Raw genomic sequence first — 24,512 nt, 5'->3', positions numbered from 1 at the left:
ATACAAAAGAATGATTAAAGACTGTTGAAATGTTACTTTTCCTACAGAATTTCCGGTTATCTCTCTGAGAGTATGCCTATTAGAATAAAACTATGCAATATGAATAGTTTTAGTCTTGTTTTCCATTTTTCCTACTCAGTTTTGGGACTTCAATAGACACCTGTTACTATAAAAAAAAGTAGCACAGGGGGAGGTGAATTAATAATGCATGAATAGCCATTTACATATTGTATAGATTAATGCAGTAGCAGAGAGTGGAACCTAAAGAAAAAAAATCCTAAGGAAGATGAGAATAAAAGACCTATACTTCTCTAGAGTAAAAATTAACTAAGATTCTGGGGATAAACAAAAAATGGTATTTTGAGCACATGAATTCCTTTTACTTACTACTTCCTAACTTCGGTTTACTGGATAACTAGTTGTTCTCTCTCTCTCTTGATATTTTTATTGCGTTGACTGCAGTAGATTTATAAAAAAGTTAAGGCTCCTTTGAAAACGTGGTAAAAATTTTATCTACTGCCTAGGAATACTTGCCAAGCCCTCAGAAAGATTATTTGTAGTAAATATTTTCTTAGTTTTGCCCTGTCATAAGGTGCAGTATTGACTAAACCCCCTTAAGAATTTTTAAAAGTTTACCGAAATAGACGAAGTTGAAATAAAGATAGGTATGATTTGCGATTCTATTTAATTCGTTCTTTATGCTATGTAATTTATTATTTTTGAAAGCTATGTACCCCCCCCCATTTTCAGTACCTTCTGAGAAGTACAAACCTCATGAAATTGTAGCCATTCTTGGGTTCTGACCTGCTCTCTTTCTCACCCTGTCAATATGAACTCAGTGAATGAAATACATATTATATATCATCTCTAGTATGTAGTTATCTTTAATGCATGAATCAACGATCATTTATTAAATGCCTGTTAAGTTTAAAATACTCTGTTAGGACAAGTCTGTGCAGCTGTGGGTATGTGTATGGAATGTGGGTAGGTATAAGGAAATGAATAGATTACCTCTTCAGCTTTCTTTTTTCTATTTTTTTTTTTTTTTTGAGTGCATGGCATGTGCTTGACTTTTTACTGGGTACTCGAGCTATAATTTAATCTCTGCTCTCACACAGCTCACATTATAGTGGAGAGGCAGACAATAAACAAGAAGGGTAAATACACAATGCTATACGGTAAAGAGTGCTACGGAGGAAAAGAAAGCAGGCAAGGAGAACAGAGGAGTCCAGAGTGAGATTTGTAATCCAAATAGAGTCAACAAGGAAGGCTTCTCTGACAAAGTGACATAGGATGAAAAATCCTAAGAGGTGAAGGAACCAGCTCTGAGGACATCTGAAAGAAGACTGTTGCAGGCAGAGCAGACAGCAAGTGCAGAGGCCCTGAGGCAAGAACACGCCCCAAATTCATGGTTCAGCAAAGTGGCCAACACAGACAAAGCAGAGCTGGAGAGAAAATGCATAACAAGAATGGTATCAAAGAGAAAAGAGGAGAGTAGATACTTTACCTCCTCTAAATGCCAGGGACTTTAGTTTTCATTATGGATGATGAGGACAGTTCCTGGTGATTTGAAGAACAGAAGTGACATACTATGATGAATTTTAATAAGAAAAATAAAGTGGGAGCTTGTGGATGTTTTATTCTGATTGCTTCATTAAAAAAATTAAAGAACCCAAGAAGAAGAAGTTAAAGATCAGGAGAGGGTTATTTATGCAGTCGACATTGACTTCCTATAGGTGTGAAGGTGGTGAGACATGAGCAGGCTTTGTAATAAATGAAGACCCATCTTACAGGGTTTTCTAATGAAATATATAGGAAGGTGAAAGGGGGAGTTAGAAATAATTTCAGGCTTTAAGGTCTGAGAAACTGTCAGGGAGGTGTTTCCATTAAGAGCAATGAAGAAGAGATGAATGTATCCAGCTTTACGAGAAAAATTAGGAATTTGGTTTTGAACCTGTTGGTGTGGTGATTAGACTTCCCAGTGGAACGTAGGGTAGGTAGTAGGATGTGTGAACCTAAGGTTGAGGAAAGAGGTCTGAGCTAGAATTATATTAGAAATACAACATTCAGGGACTTTGTATTTAAGTAATATTTAATACTGGATGATATCACCAGTGGAAGGAACATCTTTTTCTCTTTTTCTTTGATTGAAATCTTTCCAATGGTAAGGGTTTGGGGAGGTAGAGAGAGAGTAATGGGAGAGATTGAGATGAAGAAATCAGTAATGGAGGAGGAAAACCAGGGTGATATCTAGGGAGTGAGGCAGAGTCCATCAATCTGCCAAGGACTTTCCATGGATCCTCATGCAGACTCAACATCAATCTCCAGATTTGTCATTGAGAAGCTCTTTGGAACCATCTTCAAGAATAACTTTGATGGAGAGTAGAAGTCTTATTGGCATGGGAGAACAAGAGGAATTAATAAGGGAGAAGTAGGTGTTCCTGTTGTGGCCCAGAGTGTTAAGAACCTGACACAGTGTCTGCGAGGATGTGGGTTTAATCTCTGGCCTTGCTCAGTGGGTTAAGAATCTGGTGTTACAGTGTAGGTTGCAGATGCGGCTCAGATCTGGTGTTGCTGTGCCTGTGGTATAGGCCTGCAGCTGCAACTCTGGTTTGACCCCTAACCCAGGCACTACTCTATGCCCCAGGAGCAGCTGTAAAAATAAAAAAAAAAAAATTAAAAAAAGAAGGGTGAAGTAAAAGCATGGTTTATGCTGGTGAAAATAATCTAGAAGAAGAAGGAAGAGAGGAAAATTGTGGAAGCCACATCTTTGAGTCAGTGAGAGGTCTAGGATCTCATGTAAGATTTAGTGTGAGTGTAGGATTTAGCATTCCCAAGGAACATTGTATATGGAATGGACGGTCAACAGAACCTGCTGTGCAGCACAGGGAACTCTACCCAGTATTTTGTAATAACACATACGAGAAAAGAATGTGGAATGTATATGGGCATATGTATAATTGAATCACTTTCTTGTACAGCAGAAATTATCACAATATTGTAAATCAACTATATTCAAGAAGACTTAAAAACAAAAACAAATGAGGGGGTTAGATACACCCAGTTGAAATTAGATGGGGAGATATAGAGGTGGGGGCTTGTGGGGAACTCTATTCTGACAGCTTCTACTTTCTCAGTCATATAAGAAGCATGGTGGTAGGCTTACGCTCTCCTGGAGTTTAAAATAGAGTCAAGGGCACAGAGGAACATACTAAATCAAGGCGTAATGCAATCAGGGCTAACACAGATGTACGTGTTGTGTTGCACAAATAGGACTCATTGGATGTTATCATAAAACAACTTTATTTTTATCTTCCCTTAAATTCCTTCTATGGGATCCATGTTGCTTCCCACTAGATGAAAATTAGAGCAAGTCACTACATTACCCCAGTAATTTTCATTCATAAAAATTCCTTGATGTGTAATTAATATGCCCAGAATAATAATCAAAATTTTGAAATTTAATAAAAGTTAAAATGATTTCTCCAATACAGGTTAGTGAGAAAGAGGCCACATAGGCTTATTTGATGTTCTATTTTCAATCCCCTGTCATCCCCCCAGCACATGCACACACACAGACACACACAAACACTCACTCACACACACCGCCACTTCTAACCCCTCCAGAGTTTGACCACGATAGTATGGGAGGCAGAGGAAAGAGGGGGGAAGTTCTTGTGTTATTTAACATTATTAGGAGCTGGTATTATGTAGTGGGGGCCTGCGAGGTATTTAAAACTCACTTGACTTCTCTTGGGGAATCTAGCTCCCTAATGTGTGTGACCCATTCCGGAGGCTGGTGACTGACATCTCATTAAAAAACTGGAAATCAATTGCCTTGTGGCTTCAGCTGAAGCAGAGACTAAATTAGTTCCATTACAGCATTCTGTGGCGTAAATGGCAAATCAAATGTTATTGGTATGTAGATGAGAAAGATAGAGAGAGAGAGGAAAGTGATTTTTTTTCTTAGGAATATGAGGGCAAACAGAAGGGTCCTTTGAGCTGGTCAATGGGATGTAATTATACCGATGATCTTAGAGATTTGCACTCACAATTCTTATATCTCCAAGTAAGAAAGCAGCTGGTGGCTGGTTACTATGGTTACTATGTGCTCTGCTATCTAACTCTGCTACTTCAAGTACATGTGATTGAACAGGGGATGAGGTCTTGAAACAAAGGCCACTACCAACAAGGTTGCCTTTTACAAGTTTTCTATCCAGTACGGGTTCTTTCATGGGGTGCTGACTATTACCCATCAAGCTCACATTCAGAGAATTAAACTAGGATTTTCAAGTCTCTTCTCTATGTCTGTGAGTCTATTTCTATTCCATAAATAGGTATTTTGTGTTATATTCTAGATTCCACATATAAGTGTTACCATATGGTATTTGTCTTTCTCTTTCTGACTAACTTAATTTAGTATGAGAATCTCTAGTTGCATCCATGTTGCCACAAATGCCATTATTTCATTCTTTTTTATGACTGAGTAATGTTCCATTGTGTATATGTACCACATCTTCTTAATCCATTCTTCTGTCATGGTTGTTTCCATGTCTTAGGTATTGTGAATAGTGCAGCTATGAATATTGGGGTGCAAAAATAAATAAAATAATTTAGATGTGAAAAACAGAAGTTCCTGTTATGGCTCAGTGGTTAACAAATCTGACTAGGAACCATGAAGTTGTGGGTTCAATCCCTGGCCTCGCTCTGTGGGTTAAGCATCTGGCATTGCCATGAGCTGTGGTGTAGGTCGCAGACACGGCTCGGATTCCATGTTGCTGTGGCTGTGGTATAGGCCAGTGGCTACAGCTCTGATTCGACCCCTAGCCTGGGAACCTCCCTATGCCATGGGTGCAGCCCTAGAAAAGACAAAAAGACCAGAAAAAGAAAAAAAAGAAGTGAAAAACAGAACAAGGATTTTCAGAATGTGTCAACAGACAATGTGCAAAGAAGAAACTCAACAGTAAGATATTGAGTAGACCACAGGACAAAATAAAACATAAGGAACCAGGTTTCACAGAGACAACAGAGGAGTTAGAAGGAGCTCATTCATTGAAAGGTACGTAACAGAGGCAGATTCATGGTTGTTGGATCATCAGAACAGGGAAACACGAGACTCTCCAGCTGCCTCCACAACATGACTGTGAGTTCATAGCTGTGCGGGCACCTCACTGATGGCTCAGAGGAGCTCAAGGTAAACACCCAGCTGCTCAGGATCATCTCATAAGCAAAGCTGAGCAGGGTCTCCTTCTCCACCCTACACTAGGTGCCCGTGTTCTTTTCCTCCCAGGGAAAGACATGGCCACCCACCAGCTTCCTGAATCTAAACCCATGGGCTTACTCTTTATTTCTCTTTCTCTGGCCCATCCACCAATCAGTGCCCACTCGACACAGGTGTGCAGTAGATCCCCTTCTCCTCTCCACTGATACTCCTTTAATGCATGTGAAAACGGGACCTCTCCATCTATTCCTACCTCACCCACTCCCAATTTACTCTCCATTCAGCAGCCACCTGACATTTATTTATTTATTTTTTCTTTTTAGGACTGCACCTGAAGCATATGGAAGTTCCCAGGCTAGGGATAGAATTGGAGCTGCAGCTGCAGGCCTACACCACAGCGACAGCAGTGCCAGATCTGAGCTGCATCTGTGACCTAAACTGCAGCTCAAGGTAATGCCAGATCCTTAACCCACTGAATGAGGCCATTGATCAAACTCTCATCCTCATGGACACTATGTCACATTCTTAACCTGCTGGGCCACAGTGGGAACTCCCACCTGATCTTTACAACAATGTAAACCTGATTATTTTACTCAAAATGATGGCTCTTACCTAGCAGACATAGAGGACGGTTGGTCACTCATAAAACTTAGATTGTCTAAACCACTTTAATGTCAATATCACCATTTCTAGTTTGTTTTTACCTCTAACTAGTAGGATTTATGCTTCCTATTACTGATTATATCCAAAGGATATAAAATGACTCAGAATTTCTAGCTCCTATGGCTTATATCTATCCCCTAGTACTTGATGATTTTGAGGAGCTTCTGCAGCCAAGCACATGACGTAGTCTTTCTCATGAACAAACCCTGAGCTTAGGCTCAGATATGATAATTAAGTTTTATATTTTCTTCTGGCACCAGAAAAGACCTCGCACAACTCTTTTTGCTCCTGTTTTCTCCTGTTCAGGTAGAGGAGGTGAAGCTCAACCCCAAAGACTGGATCTCCTCCCACAGACCGCTCTGGTGTCCAACTGCTGTCTTCACTGATTACAGCCTGGATTTCCAGTTCTTATGTTAATCTGGTTGGGGAATTCTATTTCACCTTGTTAAACTACCCTGAAGCTGGGTGTCATTTAAAAATAGACTCACAGACAGAGAGGACAGACTTGGGATTGCCAAAGGAAAGGGGTGTGAAGGCTGGGAGTCTGGGATTAGCAGAGGTAAACTACTGTATAGACGATGGATAAACAACAAGGTCTTACTGTATAGCACAGGGAGCTATATTCAACATCCTATAATATACAAAATATAATGAAAAAGAATATGAAAAGAATATGCATGTGTGTGTGTGTGTGTGTGTGTGTGTGTGTGTAAGTATGACTAATCATTTGGTTATATACCAGGGATTAACACAACATTGTAAATCAAGTATACTTCAATAAAATAAATTAAAAAAATAAAGGTTTGGTTGCAACTCACTGAGAAGTTGCCTCAGAGCAAATTAAATAAAAATCCTTTTTTTTTTTTCTTAAATAACAAAAATCCTGGAGATATGTGGTGCCTGATTTTGCTTCAGGACTCAAAGTAGCGGAGCTAGTGTTCTGGTCCTTTCCATCAGGTTTGTAGTGTGGATGATTCAGCTCTAGAAACCGAGGCTGGAAGAAAGGGTAAGGTGTCTGAAAATAATTCTTGCTTGACTTGGTTGTTCCCTGCTGTATGTATTATTACTTTCCTATTTGAAAAGCTAAATATTTGTAAAATATTTAAAGACAAGTGGATGTGTATTCATTAAATAGAAGTTTTATTGGGTAAATGCTTGCATTTATATGTATTGCTTCTTAAATATTATGCTGTAAAAATGTGCTCTGATTTACAGGTTAGACAGTTGTTGCTTTCATTTAGTCTCTAAGCCTTGATTTTTTTCAACCCAGCAGAAAATTTGTCTTAAAAATTCCTTTCCAGGGTTAAGAATATAATTAGTGCAAGAACAATTTTCCCTAATGACAAGCTGACCAGCTAAGAAGAAAAACTTGAGAGACATCTCAGAAAAATTTATGTCTCTTTTGGTTAAAAAAAAAATCATTCTTGACACATACTCAATTTTGGCCCACTCACCATTCTTTCCATTAATTTATTTATTGAATTTATGAAGAACTTTTTCCTTCACTAACTCAATTTAATTTCCTCCAGCTTTGTGGCTGTCAGAGTTCATATTTGTCTATCTGAAGGTTTCAAGCCTGGTCAGGTTTAATTTGGTAAGAACATCAGTCCTTGTTTTCCTTACGCACACGGATATTGGTCACTGGAAGATAATGAAGAGTTAATGTACTTGGAAACAATTCTGAACTCATATTCTAACACCTTTACATTCTAACTGATTAATTGTCCCTTAAAGCAAAGTGGATTTGGATCATAAACTTACAGTTTTTAGGCTTCTGATTTACATTTTCTTCTTTTCCTTGTCTACTAAATCTGCTTATAATAGCAAACATCATTGCTCTACATACCTATCAACAGACATCTTCAAGGCAAAATGCAAGATGTGCTAAATTAAGATTTCCTTCCTTTCTGCAGCTAAAAGAAATTATTCTTTATATTCTCTACAGGGATGATATTGGATTCAGCTATCTAAATAGAGGCAACTAAGGCAGCCCATTCTTAGCATGTCCTGGCTGGCTCATACAGTACAAGGCTTCTAGAAGTTTCTGGTTAAGCTTGTGGGGATAAGAAGTGCTAAGTCAGTGAGAAAAGGCAGAGCTGGAGTGGGAATGAACAGACGGGGTGGATGGGAATTTTGTAAATAATGGCTGGAGCCATGGGCTCTAACAGTAGATGCCAGCAAATGACTCTCAAAGGCCAGAAAGAGCCAGAATCATCAGAAGTTACAGGTTAAGATCATGTACATCACCTGCAGTGGGGACCATCAAAGGAGATCCTGTGGGTCATGGTGGGTCATTAGTTCCCAGGGAAGGGTGATTCTTGTAGACAGCTCAGAGTTTATACAGGTGTGGCCTTCTCAGTCCTGGAGAGATGGCGGCCCTACTGTTGAAGGAATGTCCCACACATAGAAACCTCCAAGAGGCAAAACATTCAGGTCCTATTGTCCCAGTGTTGCTCTAAATACTGGTTACCTCAGTTCTTAGGAGCAGTTGACACAGTCCTGAGTGAGAAATGGTCCTGCTCTCATGGAAATACCAAGCCCACTGAACCTAGACTGACTGGGGCAATCACAGAAACATGAGCGACAACTAAATCCTGATTTGCTCTAGCCCTCAACTGCCCCCCTTATCCTCACCTTTTCAAACATACCCACTACAAAAAAAAGATGTGAAGACAGAAATCTATATTACCTATTTATATAAATGAACGTTAATAACGCTTTTTTGTTGTTTTTTTTTAGCTTTATTGAAGTAGATTTACAATGCTGTGATCATTTCTGGTGCGCAGCAAAGTGATGCAGTTATACATGTACACACATCCATTCTTTTTCAGATTATTTTCCCACATAATGCTTGTAATAGGCTGAAATTTTTAAAAAATTTTAAAATTAAAATGTAGTTGATTTACAACATTCTATCAATTTCTGCTGTACAGCATAGTAACTCAGTCATATGTATCTTATCCTATCGTCCATTATGTTCTATCACAAGTGATTGGATATAGTTCCCTGTGCTATACAGTAGGGCCTTATTGTTTATCCAATGTAAATATAATAACTCCCAATCTGTTCCCTCCTCGCCCCTTGGCAACCACAAATATGTTCTCTGTGTCTGTGAGTCTGTTCTGTACTGTAGGTAGGTTCATCTATGCCATATTTTAGATTCCACATCTTACATACTGTTAAAATGTCAATTCTAGGGTCCCTTATCCTCACAGAACAGAGTGCTTGGATAATGAACATTTCACTCTAGAACAATAAAAAAATGAATTAAATGGCCATGATTGGTGACAGTTTGCTAATCTGCTTTACTTTTTGTCTTAGTATTTTTGCTACTTGGCATTATGAGGGCAATATGTTTGCCCTTTGGGCATTTAAGTAATAATATTTGAGAGTTGCTAACCAGGTGACCATAGAGTTTATCACATAAACCAATTCATTTTGAGAACAAAAGGATGGTAATAATGTCACAAGACGCTTAAACTGGGTCTCTCTTTGGCAAAATGCGGCGTGTTCTTACACTCTGGTATTCCCTCTATGGAAATAGTCGGCGTAAAAATATGAGTTTCTTACAGAGGGGTACCTCGTGGTCTTTAAATTTTATAGAGGGCACTGCATTCTCAAACTTTGTCCATCCTAATGTCTACATTTAACGCTGCAATTGAAATTTTTTTTTTGTGGGGGAGCATTTGAAATGACTCCAGCAGTTTTGTAACTCATGGATTTTAAGCATCCACTCTCCACATGTCCTTCTTTTACGAAATTGACTGTTGAAGGAAAGGCGAAAGGAAGCGAACAAAGGATGCAGAGAAGAAGGAAAGGAAGATAAAGGGAAGGTAGTCAAGAATCAGCTATGTAATAAAAGCATCCAAGTACTGTTAAATGTTTCAGGCAGAAAGCACAAAAAAATCTGGCAAAATGCGGAGATTACGTCTTCTCCTGATGAGACAAAATCGCGGTGGTAACTCAGCAAAGACAGTCCCAGTCTCTGTGATGCTTAAAATGGTGCCTTTTGCTTTCCAGGTGGTGGAAGCCTCTAAATAATTTGGTTCTGAACCACTAGAGGGCAGTAGAGCACCGGGGAGAAAATAGTCTCGAACAAAGAACCTTCCCTCAGTGCCCCCACGCCCGCCCCCAGATAAATCACACATCATTAAAAAGGAGAAGAAAGATAGAAGCCATAGGAAGAAACAGGACAGTAGAAATAAGACGCTTCTCTTTTAAGTACTGACGTCCAGGGAAGAGGGAAGGATTGTTTAAACACGTCCCAACAAAGAATCGAAAGGCAAATTCTCACATCTTATAAGATGAATTATAGGGAGAGTAATGAATTATAAGTTGAGAATTATAGGAATCCTCCCCTGCCCCCATTTCTTTGGGCAGATGACCAAGGATACAAAATGGATTTTTGAAATTCCAAAAAAATGAGAAAATATAGTGAATTGGGTTGTAATCATGGATTTGAAACCATACAGATCTCATATTTTGGAAGTCTTTCTTTTGGTACTTTTTGTAACATTAATAAAAGTAAATGTGGGACTTAGATAATGAAACTCCCCCATCCCCTTTTGTCTTTCCTCCTGATGAATAGTTCAAAAATCTAATTATTATCTTTCAATTGTGTAGGTCATGATAGAGATAGGGACTGAGTTTCTATTGTTTTAGATGATTTAAAAAATCTCCATGTAAAACAAGAGATTATATATATTTTAACAAGAACAGTTTGTTTCCCCTTACCCCCCCGCCCCCACAAAGAACAAGTCATTTTTGTGACTATGTTCTACTGTATCATCCTTAAAATTCAGAGATTTCTCAGTTTCTAATGTATTCTTAGTATCGAGGCATCTGGTTTTTAGTACAGCATATGTTTTAGAGAATTATAGAGATGGCGTTTTGTTCTGATTTAGAAAAGAATCTAGAGAAAAGACTTGTACTCTTAGGGAGAAATATCAGTTCCTATCATTACTATTTAGACTGTTTATATGTTTGCATGTTTTATTCATTCATTACTTAAAAATTAAGACACTGCTGTGTGCTATTGGAAAAAATGTGTTGCTAGATTCTCCAGAGTATGTATCAAATTTACAGAGAAAGAAAGAGTAGAAAAGAATTTGCCTATATGGATCCTTGCTTTAAGTAATACTTGTATTCTACAAAATATATCTGTCAATTGATTTTTTCTAAATAGAATCATATTTTTTATTTGACTTATATGAAAATTTCAGAGATGCTCTAGTTTTATTTGTCAGTGATTTCTAACATTTAGCTCTGAGATATTTCTGTCTGAAAAAACAAACACCCCCATACACCAAACTACTTAATTAAAGAACTCTGGAAATTTACTTTCAAAGTTAAAAGAAAATTGGCAAATATGAAAAAATAATCCTAATTTATCTCTTTCATAAAATGTAGTCTTCCATTCTTAGTTTTCTGGAAAGTGTTTCTACCTCTTGTTTATACTTTCTGGGCAAGGATCATACTTACCAAACACTTCTAAAGTATTACTAGATATAAATGGGAGGTTTAATTACAATAGCTCAGAAATACCCTGTTCTCCCTTAAAGAATTCTTAAGAGTTATATTTTCCAAGAATTCTTTTGTAATTTTCTGAACTATTTCATAGTTCTATTTCTCTTTAAATGGGGGAAATTTCTGAGGGGAAAATATTTTCTGGGCTTTCCATTCAATGACTGTCAGCTGAATTCTGTTATTTTTCCCTAGTAAGTAGGAACTTATTGTTGAAATAATTTTTACCAGGAAATCAAATGATGTTGTTCAGGACTACCTTTTCTGGGACTAGGACCTTTGAGACTTGGAAGAAAGAGCTTCGAATTTAGTGTATTTGTTTCAATTTTCTAAAATAGCAACCTCTTGCCTGAAAAAAGGAAGGCAGAATATCAAGACTGTTGGGCAATACAGAACAGAAATGTTTGAGATCTAGTTATTCACAGATGCTTGTCCCCTCCTCAAAGAATCTGGGATATAGAAACACTGGATATGACAAAGTAATTGAAATATACAGAATAAATGTGATAGTCAAATCAACCTATATTTAGATAAAGTTGCATTAAGTATATAGCTTCTATTATTCTCAACAATCTAACATTTTTTGAAAAATGAAACTAAGATTTTATGAATTTAAAATTCTAGCATAGGAGCTTGTGTATATACTATATTCAGATCTAAGGTATCAGGTATTGAATGGAATCATCATAGTATTAAAGCAGAATTAATTATAACCCTAAATTTTCTTTCTCTCTTTATCATAACAAAGATGCTAGGAGAATATGTGTGTGTGTGTGTGTGTGTATGTGTGTGTTGGAGTTGTGGTTCCCTATAAAGTTAACTTAGAGAAAGATGAGTAATATATTTATTCATGTGATAGGTCATTAGTTAGATATCCCACTTTTACCACTATGTTCATATTTCTACAAGTAAAAATCATATTGAAACATAATATATAATATCGTATTTATGCAGTTTAAGGAGTTTGTATTATGCTGCTTTATACTGAGGAGGTACAAACATTTAAAATATATATATATATTATACATAAAAGAGTTTTGATTTCACTAGGAATACACAATACATACAAGCTGAGAGACAAGGCAGTAGAAATAATCACTACATCTACTGAATGAGGCATTGTTCTCAGTACTTCATTAGTGCTGTTTTCTTTACAGCTTCATAAGGTACTGGTATGATGCACATTTTACCAATAAGTAAACTGAGGAACAGAGAGATTGATTAAATTATCCAAGATAACACAGCAGATTAATGGAGAAGCCAGAGGTCAAGCCTAGACACTGTGGTCCCATACTTCATGCTCTTCATCATAGCATCCCACTGCCTCTTCATACGTGATTAAACAACCAGGAGTTGCGCTGACCCTCAAGTTCATGGACTTGTATCTGAGTCCCAATAGTAATATTCATTATTGAAATGGTGAACCAACAGATTCAGCATTTGGGTGAACAATTCATATTGCCTTCCTTTCATGCCCCACCTGTGCCCATACTTTAATTGGCATTAAATTAAATTAATTGCTTAGTATTAACGGTGTTTTATGTCTTTTTTTGGGGGGAGGGCACACCCACGGTGTGTGAAAGTTTCCAGGCTTGGGGTTGAATCAGAGCTGCAGCTGCCAGCCTACACCACGGCCATAGCAACACAAAATCTGAGCCCTGTCTGCAACCTTCACCAGAGTTCATGGCAATGTCTGATCACCAACCCACCGAGTGAGGCCAGGGATTGAACTTGCTTCCTCATGGATACTAGTTGGGTTTATTACCCTTGAGTCATGACAGAACTCCCTGTTTATGGTTTTCTTAAATTTTGTCTAAATTAAAAATTACAGAGTTTCTCATATCTACCCATTTTGAGAAGGACTTAATATTGTCTGGCATTTTAACTAGATAAATTAGGAGCAGTTTTCATGGTAGTTATAAAAAAGGCAAAGCTTTTAGTTTTAGAAAGCTTTTTAGTTTTAGAAGAAGTCTTTATTTCTGTCCAGCCATTAATCAAAAAGAAAGGTAAAGCTAGATCTCTTCTGATTGTTTAAGTCAATGACTGTCTTATGATAACATGATAGTGGACTTTTTCATTGCTTAGTTGAATTTTGGGGATCTCAGAGGTCAACATGATGAAATCACTTATTCAGAAACTTCCATCAACAATATAGAGTACTGTTTGGGATAGTTATTTGGTATAGTTCTATAAAAGAAAAGTTTGATACAGTTGTTTGTTGGTATATATTGCTTTTATGTAGATCACATTTGTGCAGCATTCTCAGTTTACTCGAGTTTTATATTGAATAATTGGATGAAAAATAGGATTAGTATAAGCATATGAAGGTTGATAAATCAAGCCATGGGCAAGATTTTTCTTTCTTGTTCTGTGCTATGAATATTTTACATAAAATTGAGTGAAATAAATACAATACATACATATTTTTCTTATAAATTATTTTTATTTCTTAAAAATCTAGTGTTTTTGGCTGATAGGATATTTAGAGACATATTTGCATTGCAACCATAAAAGATATAGCATTACAAGTTACTTTTACCTGCGCTCTCTGTCCTGGCATTCTGTTATTTTGTTTAGCGTGTCTGTTGATTTAATTCTTTTAATCTCTATGTTCCAGGCTTCATTATATAGATATATAGACATTAAATGCAATACCTAGCCCTGTTCAATGATTTTTTTTTTTTGCTCTAATTTCAAGTTATTCAAGTTCTCATTGGGGTGGAAAGAAACGGGAAGACATAAATCTCAAGATGATAAAACAAAAACCATAAATCATTCATTTTCTTTGTCCTTTAGAGTCTCTTGACCTCACAGGTCATGGAGGACTCAGAGGTATGAAATCTGATTACTTCTTACATATTGTAATCATCAAGATTTCCAGTGGGAAGAGGAGGAGTAGATGGTCTGAAAGCATTATTTTTATGGTAAAAATCAAAACTTAACTTCCATGCTCTGCCTCACCTGCCACTACTCACCTTGGAGGCTCCAGATGTGATTTTATGTGGGTTTGAGCTACCATGACATCTCTTGAGGCACCTCAACTTCTACTTTGTCCTGTTCACCTGACTTCTTTTTTAGATGCCAAGAACAAGATGTTGAAAATCACAATTCAGTAGAATCTCCTCCAGGAGAATCAGCAGCCCTGAGCCATCATCATGGCCAGCATGAATTTACCTAGAAAAGACAGATTTATCTTCTCCCATTTCCTAATAACTTATATTTTAAATTTTTTTGTGTGTTTTTAGGGTAGTACCCGGCATATGGAGATTCTCAGGCTAGGGGTCGAATTGGGCCTGTAGCTGCCAGCCTACACCACAGCCACAGCAAGGTGGGATCTGAGCTGCATCTGCAGTCTACACCATAGCTCATGGAAATGCCAGATTCTTAACCCACTGAGTGAGGCCAGGGTTCAAACCCATGTCCTCATGGATGCCAGTCAGATTCGTTTCCACTGAGCCACGATGGAACTGCTCATTTCTTAATAATTTAAATATTTAATAACATATGAATTGAGCTTCAATTATTATTGCACTAGTCATTCTGCCATATTTCATGAGTTGTTGTGTTCCATTATAATCTTGAGTCATACACACACACACTCACACACACACACACACACCTTGTGTTGAAAGGAGGAGATAGAAAATTAAGCAAATAAATAACTAAGGTAATTATCAGTTTTGAGAATTGGAGAAGGTAGGCTAGCTATACCTCTGGGAAGATCTCCATGAGGGTTTCATGAGTATATCAATGTATATATGCTGGTTTTATTATTATTTGGTTGCTTAATAGCTTTCAAGTGAATTCAAAACTTTTATGAAAATAGCAGTATATAAATAACATAGAACAGAAAGTGCTAGCTTCCAAACTAGTGATATAGATATAAATAATATGAAGTCTGGGACTATAAAAAGAAACATAATTTGTAAACTAGTTTCTAAATCAGTGTAGGTAATCTCAGTTACATGACCAGCAGGTGCCTGGCATTAAAATCCTACAAATCCTGTATCTAGAGTGTTTACTCCTATTGAAATCTTCTAGGGTTTCTACATAAAGAGAAAGGAGGTGAAGTAAGCTCTGACATGGAGCACAGAGGATTTGTGCAAGCTCATTCCAAATATCAATGCATGTGCCTTGAACAATGCTAAGATTACAGAAGAAGAAAATATATTGAGTGTGCTTTAAGATCATCAGATAGAGAAAACATTGGATGGGCCTTGCTATATTACAGGGATTTACTAGCCTTCTTCAGGCTCAATTAGAAGTTTCCAGGCACAGAAGTTATCAAATCTCCCACAGAGGCTGAAAAGGAGGGCAAAGAACACAGAGACAAACTCCTACCATGTTTGGCTAAGTCATTAATTTTAACTATGCTGCAGTATGAGGTCTGTTATAAAAGGACTGAAGTGTCAGAGAGAAGCAGTGAAATAGTGGGAACTAGTTAAAAAGTAGGATTTCTGTGACAAGCAGAGGGCCACCTGGAATGACTGTGGTTTAAGAAGTCTTGACTACTTTTGAGGAAAGCAAGTACAGAAACAGTTTTTGGCAGTATATATGATTGATATATATATATATACACACACACACATATATATGTGATAAATATATATTCTAAATATAAATGTATATATAACATATAAATGTTGATATATAAATATATATGTGTATGTGATAAACAGCACTGGATAATAACCTTCTAGGGATTTAACCACATACATACTTCAATTATGTTGAAAGATAAAAAAGAAAAAAAAATTCCTACAATGTAAATGAAGACTCAAAGATTTTATTAATCATTAAGAAAATGTAATTATGTATATAAAAGAGTATCTTCATTCAAAACAAACTGGAAATCCTTTCTGATTTGCTTTATGAAAAATCTGTAAAAGTCAGGGTCAAAGGCATATCCTCAATACCCTTCATATTCATTTACATTTTGTCCTTCAGGCCTCTGACTATTGGGTAATGGTTATTATCTCCTTTTTACCCAGGCTTTCAAAGGTCCTATTGACATCTAGAAGACAGCTTATTTATAGACACCATTTAATAATGTCAATCCACTAAAAGACATAGCCTTAATAATGGCTAAGAAAGGGGTAATCTTACTATTATTTACATAAGGAAATGAATAAGGTAATAATTTATAATACCTATCTGATTGATAAAAGAAAATAATTACAAATGTAAGTTATTTATGATAGGCAACTGAGTACAGTTTCTAATGTGTTAATATAACCACAAGGAAAGATTTGTTCTAGGTTAAATTACAAAATAAATGAACTATTATGAGTGTTTCTCTGTACTGGTTGTTTATTGTAGCATACCAAATGCCCATAAAGTTATTGGCTAAAAGCAACCCCCACCTACTGCCTCCCAGTTTCTGGGGTCAGGAATCTGGGCATGGAGCTGTTGGGTCCTGGGCCTTAGCAGATCTCAGGATCAAGGTGTTGACCAGTGTTAAGATCTCATTTGAAGCCTGGACTGGGGAAGGAGCTACTGCCAAACTTACTTGTATGGTTGTTGACAGGATTCAGTTTCTTTTATTTTATATTATTTAATTTTTTAATTGAAGCATAATTGACTTACAATGTTGCATCAATTTTAGATGTACAGCAAACTGATTCAGTTATACATGCAAATGTTCTACTTTTTTCAGATTTTTTCCTTGCATATTATTAAAGATATTGAGTGCAGTTCCCTGTGCTATACAGTAGATCCTTGTTGGTTATCTATTTTATATACAGTAATGTATATAAATTCTCAATTCCTAGTTCAACACCCCCTTCCCCTTTGGTAACCATAATTGTTTTCTTTGTCTGTGGGTCTGTTTCTGATCTGTATATAAAAGTTCATATGTATCAGTTTTCTTTAGTTTCCACATATAAGCAGTATGACATAACTGTATTTCTGTTTGGCTTACTTCACTTAGTATGCTCATCTCTATGTCCATACATGTAGTTGCAAATGAAAACTTCATTCTTTCTTATGGCTGATAACAGGATTCAATTTTTTGATGATAGTGAAACTGAGGATGGAAGTTCCCATTGTGGCTCAGAGGTAGTAAAACCAACTGGTATTCATGAGGATTCACATTTGATCCCTGCCCTTGCTCAGTGAGTTAAGGGTCTGGCATTGCCATGAGATGTGGTATAGGTCACAGACATGGCTCAGATCTGGCCTTGCTGTAGCTGTGGTGTAGGTCAGCAGTTGCAGCTCTGATTGAACCCCTAGCCTGGGAACTTCCATATGCCTCCAGTGCAGCCCTAAAAAGCAAAAAAACAAAAAAACAAAAAAACAAAAAAAAAAGAAAAAAGGCAAGATGGAAAGGAAGAAACTGAAGGCATGAATTCCTGATGGCTCTTAGCTGGAAGTTTGTTGCTAGAGTGTCTTCAACATGGCAACTTAATTCCTTCATCAATCAGTGAGAGAGAGAGCACACCTTTCGGCAGGGTAGAATTCACTATCTTTTTTTTTTTTTTTAAATTGCTGATTACTGATTGTACCTTCTAAATGTCCTACTATGTTGTTGTTGTTGTTGTTTTGTCTTTTGTTGTGCTGCCGACCTATACCACAGCCACAGCAATACCATATCCAAGCCGTGTCTGTGACCCATACCACAGCTCATGGCAATGCCTGATCCTTAACCCACTGAGCGAGGCCAGGAATCAAACCCATAACCTCATGGTTCCTAGTGAGATTTGTTTCTGCTGCACTATGACAGGAACTCCAGAAGTCATTATCTCATGTAACTTAATCACAGACATGATACCCTTCCCTCTGTGACATATTCTATTGCTTGCAAGCGAGTCCTAGGTCCCAGGACACTCAAGTAGAGGGCATTACATGGAATATGAATCCCGGAGGTGAGGGGCATCACTGGGGTCCATGCTGGAGGCTGCATTCTCCAAGTTCCTTCCCTGAGTTCGCCATTTCTCTGCTTCCTGATGTCTTCACATGCTGAATTTTTATGAAAAACCCAAAACAAAACAACAACAACAAAAAACTAGCCACATAATTCTATTTAAGAATAACCCATTCATCTTTGTCTTTCTGGTTCATTTCACTCAGTATGAGATTCTCTAGTTCCATCCATGTTGCTGCAAATGGCATTATGTCATTCTTTTTTATGGCTGAGTAGTATTTCATTGTGTATATATACCACTTCTTCCGAATCCAATCATCTGTCAATGGACATTTGGGTTGTTTCCATGTCCTGGTTATTGTGAATAGTGCTGCAATGAACATGCGGGTGCATGTGTCTCTTTTGAGTAGAGTTTTGTCCGGATATATGCCCAAGAGTGGGATTGCTGGGTCATATGGAAGTTCTATGTATAGATTTCTAAGGTATCTCCAAACTGTTCTCCATAACTGGAATCTAATATGCAACACAAATGAACATATCTTCAGAAAAGAAAATCATGTACTTGGAGAAAAGACTTGTGGCTGCCTGATGGGAGGGGGAGGGAGTGGGAGGGATCGGGAGCTTGGGCTTATCAGACACAATTTAGAATAGATTTACAAGGAGATTCTGCTGAATAGCATTGAGAACTTTGTCTAGATACTCATGTTGCAACAGAACAAAGGGTAGGGAAAAAATGTAATTGTAATGTATACATGTAAGGATAACTTGATCCCCTTGCTGTACAGTGGGAAAAAAAAAATTAACCAGAAACATAAAAAAAAAAGAAAGAATAACCCATTCAGCAGTTCCCGTTGTGGCGCAGTGGTTAACAAATCCGACTAGGAACCACGAGGTTGAGGGTTTGATCCCTGGGCTTGCTCAGTGGGTTAAGGAGCAGGTGTTGCCGTGAGCTGTGGTGTGGGTCTCAGAGGCGGCTTGGCTGTGGCTCTGGTGTAGGCTGGTGGCTACAGCTCCGATTGGACCCCTAGCCTGGGAAAATCCATATGCCACGGGAGTGGCTCAAGAAAAGGCAAAAAGACAAAAAAAAAGAATAACCCATTCAAAAAATGGGCAGAAGACATACATAGACTTTTGTCCAAAGAAGACATATGGATGACCAATAGGCACATGAAAAAATGCTTAACATCACTAATTATTAGAGAAATACAAATCAAAATGACAGTAGGGTAACATTCGTACCAGTCAGAATGGCCATCATTAACAAGTCTACAAATAACAAATGCTAGAGCGGGTGTGGAGTAAAGGGAACCCTCCTTCATTGCTGGTGGGAATGTAAATTGGTACAACCAGTACGGAAAACAGTATGGAAGTTCCTCAGTAAACTAAGTATAGACCTACCATAAGATCCAGCAATCCCACTCCTGGGCATTCATCCAGACAAAACTATGATTCAGAAAGATACATGCACCCCTATGTTCATTGAAGCACTATTTACAATAGCCAAGACATGGAAACAATCTAAATGTCCATCAACAGATGAATGGATTAAGAATGGACACGTGCATATGTATAACTGGGACACTTTTTTTTGCACAGCAGAAATTACCACAGCCTTGTAAGTTAACTATATTTCAATAAAACTTCAAAAAATGTAGTACATATATAGAATGGAACACTACTCAGATATAATAAAAGAATGAAATAATGTCATTTGTAGCAACATGGATGCAATAGAGATTCTCATACTAAGTGAAGTAAATCAGAAAGAGAAAGACTAATATCATATGCTATCACTTATATGTGGAATTTAAAGTGTAGTGCAAATGAAACTATTTACAAAAAAGAAACAGACTCACAGACATAGAGAACAAACTTAAGTTTGCCAAGAGGGGAGAGAGTGGGATGGATGGGGAGTTTGGGGTTGGTAGATGCAAACTATTACATTTAGAATTGAAAAGCAATGATGTCCTACTGTAGAACACAGGGAACTAGAGACAATTTCTTGGGACAGAAGATGATGGAAGATAATATGAGAAAAAGAATATATATATATATGTATATGTGTGTGTATACATCTATATCTATATCTATATATCTTTGTCACTATGCTCTATAGCAGAAATTGGCACAACATTGTAAATCAACTATACTTTAATAAAAAAGAAATGAATAATTCTATTTTGTTTTTAAAACATATAATACCTCTGCTACAGAGAATATGAGGTGACTTCTAGCACAGGCAATGGAGAAAAACCACAGAAAATATAAAGTAGAAGGGATTGTCAAGATGACATGGGAGAAAAATAGAATGTGTTTTTTATTTGATACATAAGGTTTCATACAGGTGTTATTGCTGCCCTGAGAATTTAGCTTTAATTATCTGGGAGGTTTTAAAGCAGTAAGGAAGAAAAAAAATGACTGTTTACATAGTTCTCCATGTCTTCGAATAAATCGTGTACTATTCTTTAAGGGAAACAAAATCTCTCCTAGTGTTTACTCTAAAATAATATGTTTTTGTTTGGTTTGGTTTTTCGTGGGTCTTTAGGTGAAGGAAACCTAAATAAGTCATTTTTTCAACAAATGAAGATCTCAGTTTGGATAAGTTATTTTTGGTATAATTTTTTCTTGATGAAATTGAGAGCCTACTTTAAACATATAACTTACAGGGGAGTAATTCTGTAGAGGCAAATATAATAGAATTAAGAAAGTTTCTCAAGCTTAGCTTGAGCCCTAAAAATAATTGAGTCTATGTAGATTCCAAGTCTTGCAATGAACTCTAGCGTAGATTATATATATTTTAGCTGGGTTTTCATAACCTCTCATCAGTGGACAGTTGGATGCTTCAGTCTGTAACTTAGGCCAGGTGTGCAGCTCTCTAGTGTGAGAGTTAAGGGTGAATTCACTTGTTCTGGGGATCACATGAAGGTGGTAAAGTTGACATTGATTGAGAAAATAGAAGAAATAGCAATATACTTTAACCTGTTTTCCTAGAAAAGGCAAATAAATTCAGCTAAATAAATTCATAAGCTAAATAAATTCATCTGCTGTTATAAAATTTTAAGTGTGCTGACACACGACTGGGATCTGTTATTTTAAGTACGGCTGTAGATGGAAGAGCTAAGTAATTAGAGGCCTTCCAGGCCATGAATACTCTTCATTTAGGCTTGTCTGCTCACAAAGATTTCTTTGCTTGAGGACTGTTGGGTGGAATCAACTACTTTCTAATCTATTATACTTGTGACTCCAGGGGAAACAGAGGGAAAAAAAAAAAAAAACTTTATTTGCCTCTTAGACACTAAAAATACTGATAGTAACAGAATAGGAGCAGGATTATAGCAGCCAATATTTGAGTTCACATTCTGAAACTTCAATGTAATCGATAAGAAATTTTGTCTTTGACTTAGATTCTTTTGGTTAATATTTACTCAAGGTAGAAATGTCAAAATTACATAGTCTTCTAAAAGAGTAGTGGGCAGAATGGCATTTAGTGTCTTTTTATTATTAAAGATAAAACTAATAACAAAATTTTCAAGGAGGTTGGCATGTGCATAGGATATTTTTACATTTATTCTAAATTTATGTAGAAAATGGATGACTGTATTATTTTGATTTTTGTTTTGATTAGTTTATTTCTTTTTGTTTGTAAACATTAGCATCATAAATTTTACCAACAAATATTTGCTCAGTATCTCTTAAGTGAATGTAACTACTATAGGTCCCATAATCCATTATTACTTAAATAAATAGAATCTAGTTGGAGAATCAGCTTATTAATGATAAATACATAATATATTTATCATATTTTATATTAAGCATATGTCCTTATTACATATTAATAAAAGCCAAATGAGTTATGATGTGACAAGTGCTATTGAACTTGATGATAAGAATTAAAATCCTTCTGGACCAAAGAGGCAAGCATCTCATTAGTTCTCTGTAAAGCTATCTAGACACAATCTACATCATAAATAGGCCATTCAAATTACATGGAAAATAAAAGTAGAGTTAGGAAGAAACAGATTCCATCTGTCCTATTTCCCTGACTATTCTCTATGGCCTAAAGCTACAGAGTATTATTGGAATGAGTATAAGTTACATAAATGGCATTATAATATGTTGGTTTAAAAATTGTCTCTCCACTATGAAGAGCCATTTTTAACACTAAAAGCATGTCTTTTTGTACAGGGAAACACATTACTGCTGTAGAATCAACATGCATTCTCTCTTTTGCGATGAATCAAGATGGCACAAATAGAAACCAACAATACATCAGGGCTGAATAAGGGGGCAATCATGTACAGCTTGGTTATATTTTTGCTGTGTTGTTTAGATTTGGGGATAAAGATATATGATTAAAGAAGTCTGTGGTGCAGCAGTTTTTACTGACAGAATGCGAATTGATTTCGTGCCTACTGTGCAGTCAAATGATAGAGGAATCAATGTTTCTTGATTTTGAGGAGCTTTTCTATGGTCTGGGAACCCAAATACAAACAGAGGAAACAATACAAGCATAAATACAGGGGTAGTCAAGTGTGAACATTTTTAGCTGTTTATGACGAATGTTAAAAGGATATAGCTAATTCTCCAAAAGCAAGGAACGGGAAGACTTTTAAGAAAGCATCCAAATTGAGCCTTTTTTGCTACCAAATCATTCACTACTTGTTATGTTTATTATGCTGGCAAAAAGCTTCTATTATCATATTTTTAGGGCCCCACCCATGGCACGCAAAAGTGCCCAGGCCAGGGAGCAAACTCAAGCTACAACAGTGGCAATGTCAGATCCTTAACTTGCTAAGCCACCAGGGAACTCCACTATCAATCATATTCTTAATGTAATAACATTAATATTTGCATAGTACTTCATCATAAATAACTTAAACATTTTATTTTATCTTATTTATGGCAACACCTGTGGCATATGGAAATTCCCAGCCTAGGAATTGAATTGGAACTGCATGAAGTCTACACCACAGCTTGTGGCCATGCCAAATCCTTAACCCACTGAGTGAGGCCAGGTATTGAACCCACATCCTCACTACTACGTTGTGTCCTTAACTCCCTGAGCCACAACAGGACCACCTAAACATTTTATTATATTTGATTCTCACAATAATCATTTGAGGTAGGTATGTAATTTTGATAATCATTATTCATTTAAAAATTATATAAATTAGTAATGAAAGTAAAAGTTGAATAAGTTATTTATTTTCAAATGCCATTGTTTTAGGAAAATTTTGTTTGGCTTTACCTTTTTTACTTCTGGAAGGAAATCTGTTTACCTTTGTTATTTTTAAGGTGGTTGTGTTGGCTAGAAATTCTTATTTGCTTGGTTATACCCCAAGATACACTTTTCTTGCCCACCTAACTTTTGGCTCATCAGAGCATGGCAGGTAGATACTACTTGACTGGAAGATGCTGGAGAGCAAGCCTTTATCCTCTTATTAGTTTCTAGTCAAAGGCAGTTTGCTTGGGAGGCAAGTGGCCACTGTAAGCCCCTTGTCAGAATAAGGAAGAATAGGAAGTTACAGATGTTTACTTAATGCCATTCTGGACTCAATTGGGGAGAATGAAAATAAACATTCTTAATTTAAACTGCCTAAGGGAAAAGCCCAAAGAATTACTAACTCAGTATTGTATTTTCATGAAGTACTGCTATTAAAATCTCAAGTCCCTGCCAAACATGATTTAGTAGTTTATATTGTTTCTCACAGAAATAATGTCTGATTATCAAACTTCACAATTGGTTCAATATACTTTTAAACATTGAATAATGTTATTGATTTCAGAAGGATCTGAAAAGTGTTGATTAAGGTGAAAATAGCAAAATTATTTAATATGTAAGAACTGGTTAAGCAATAATTAAAAGGAAAAAATATATTTATTCAGCTTCGTATGCCTTTTAAGTTTTGTAGATAGAGATAATTGATATATATTTGTGGTTATTATAAAAAGATATCCATGATAATGGAAGGACAATAAAGAAACAGGAGACTAAGTTGTGTCAGAGTTCATGCTGGGATATTGTGAATGCTCACTAAATAATTCAATGGATTCATGGGATTAGGGATATCATGTATGACTTTAAAGGAAAATAAACATTTCTTGTAGAGTGAAGTAAAATATACACAAGCAGTAAGTTTAATCATTTTTCTAACAAATCTTATTTTTCTTGATCCTGACTATTTTATCAGCACAAGGGAAACCATACACTTTATTTCAGGAATTTTGAGTACAATTTCTGTT

The 24,512-nt window shown here is 36.5% G+C and overlaps 1 long non-coding RNA gene across 1 annotated transcript in view; it reads right to left on the bottom strand.

Moving 5' to 3' along the window:
- Positions 1-24,512, bottom strand: part of LOC106504649 — a 53,804-nt gene that overhangs the window by 27,788 nt on the left and 1,504 nt on the right. Inside the window, exon 2 of the long non-coding RNA XR_001298287.2 lies at positions 14,383-14,581. This is a non-coding gene — a long non-coding RNA (uncharacterized LOC106504649). The remainder of the gene's footprint in view (positions 1-14,382; positions 14,582-24,512) is intronic.

The sequence above is a fragment of the Sus scrofa genome, chromosome 8 (genome assembly GCF_000003025.6).
Source record: "Sus scrofa isolate TJ Tabasco breed Duroc chromosome 8, Sscrofa11.1, whole genome shotgun sequence".
NCBI lineage: Eukaryota > Metazoa > Chordata > Mammalia > Artiodactyla > Suidae > Sus > Sus scrofa.
The sequence above is the reverse complement of the archived record's forward strand: the minus strand, read 5'-3'. Positions and strand labels throughout refer to the sequence as shown.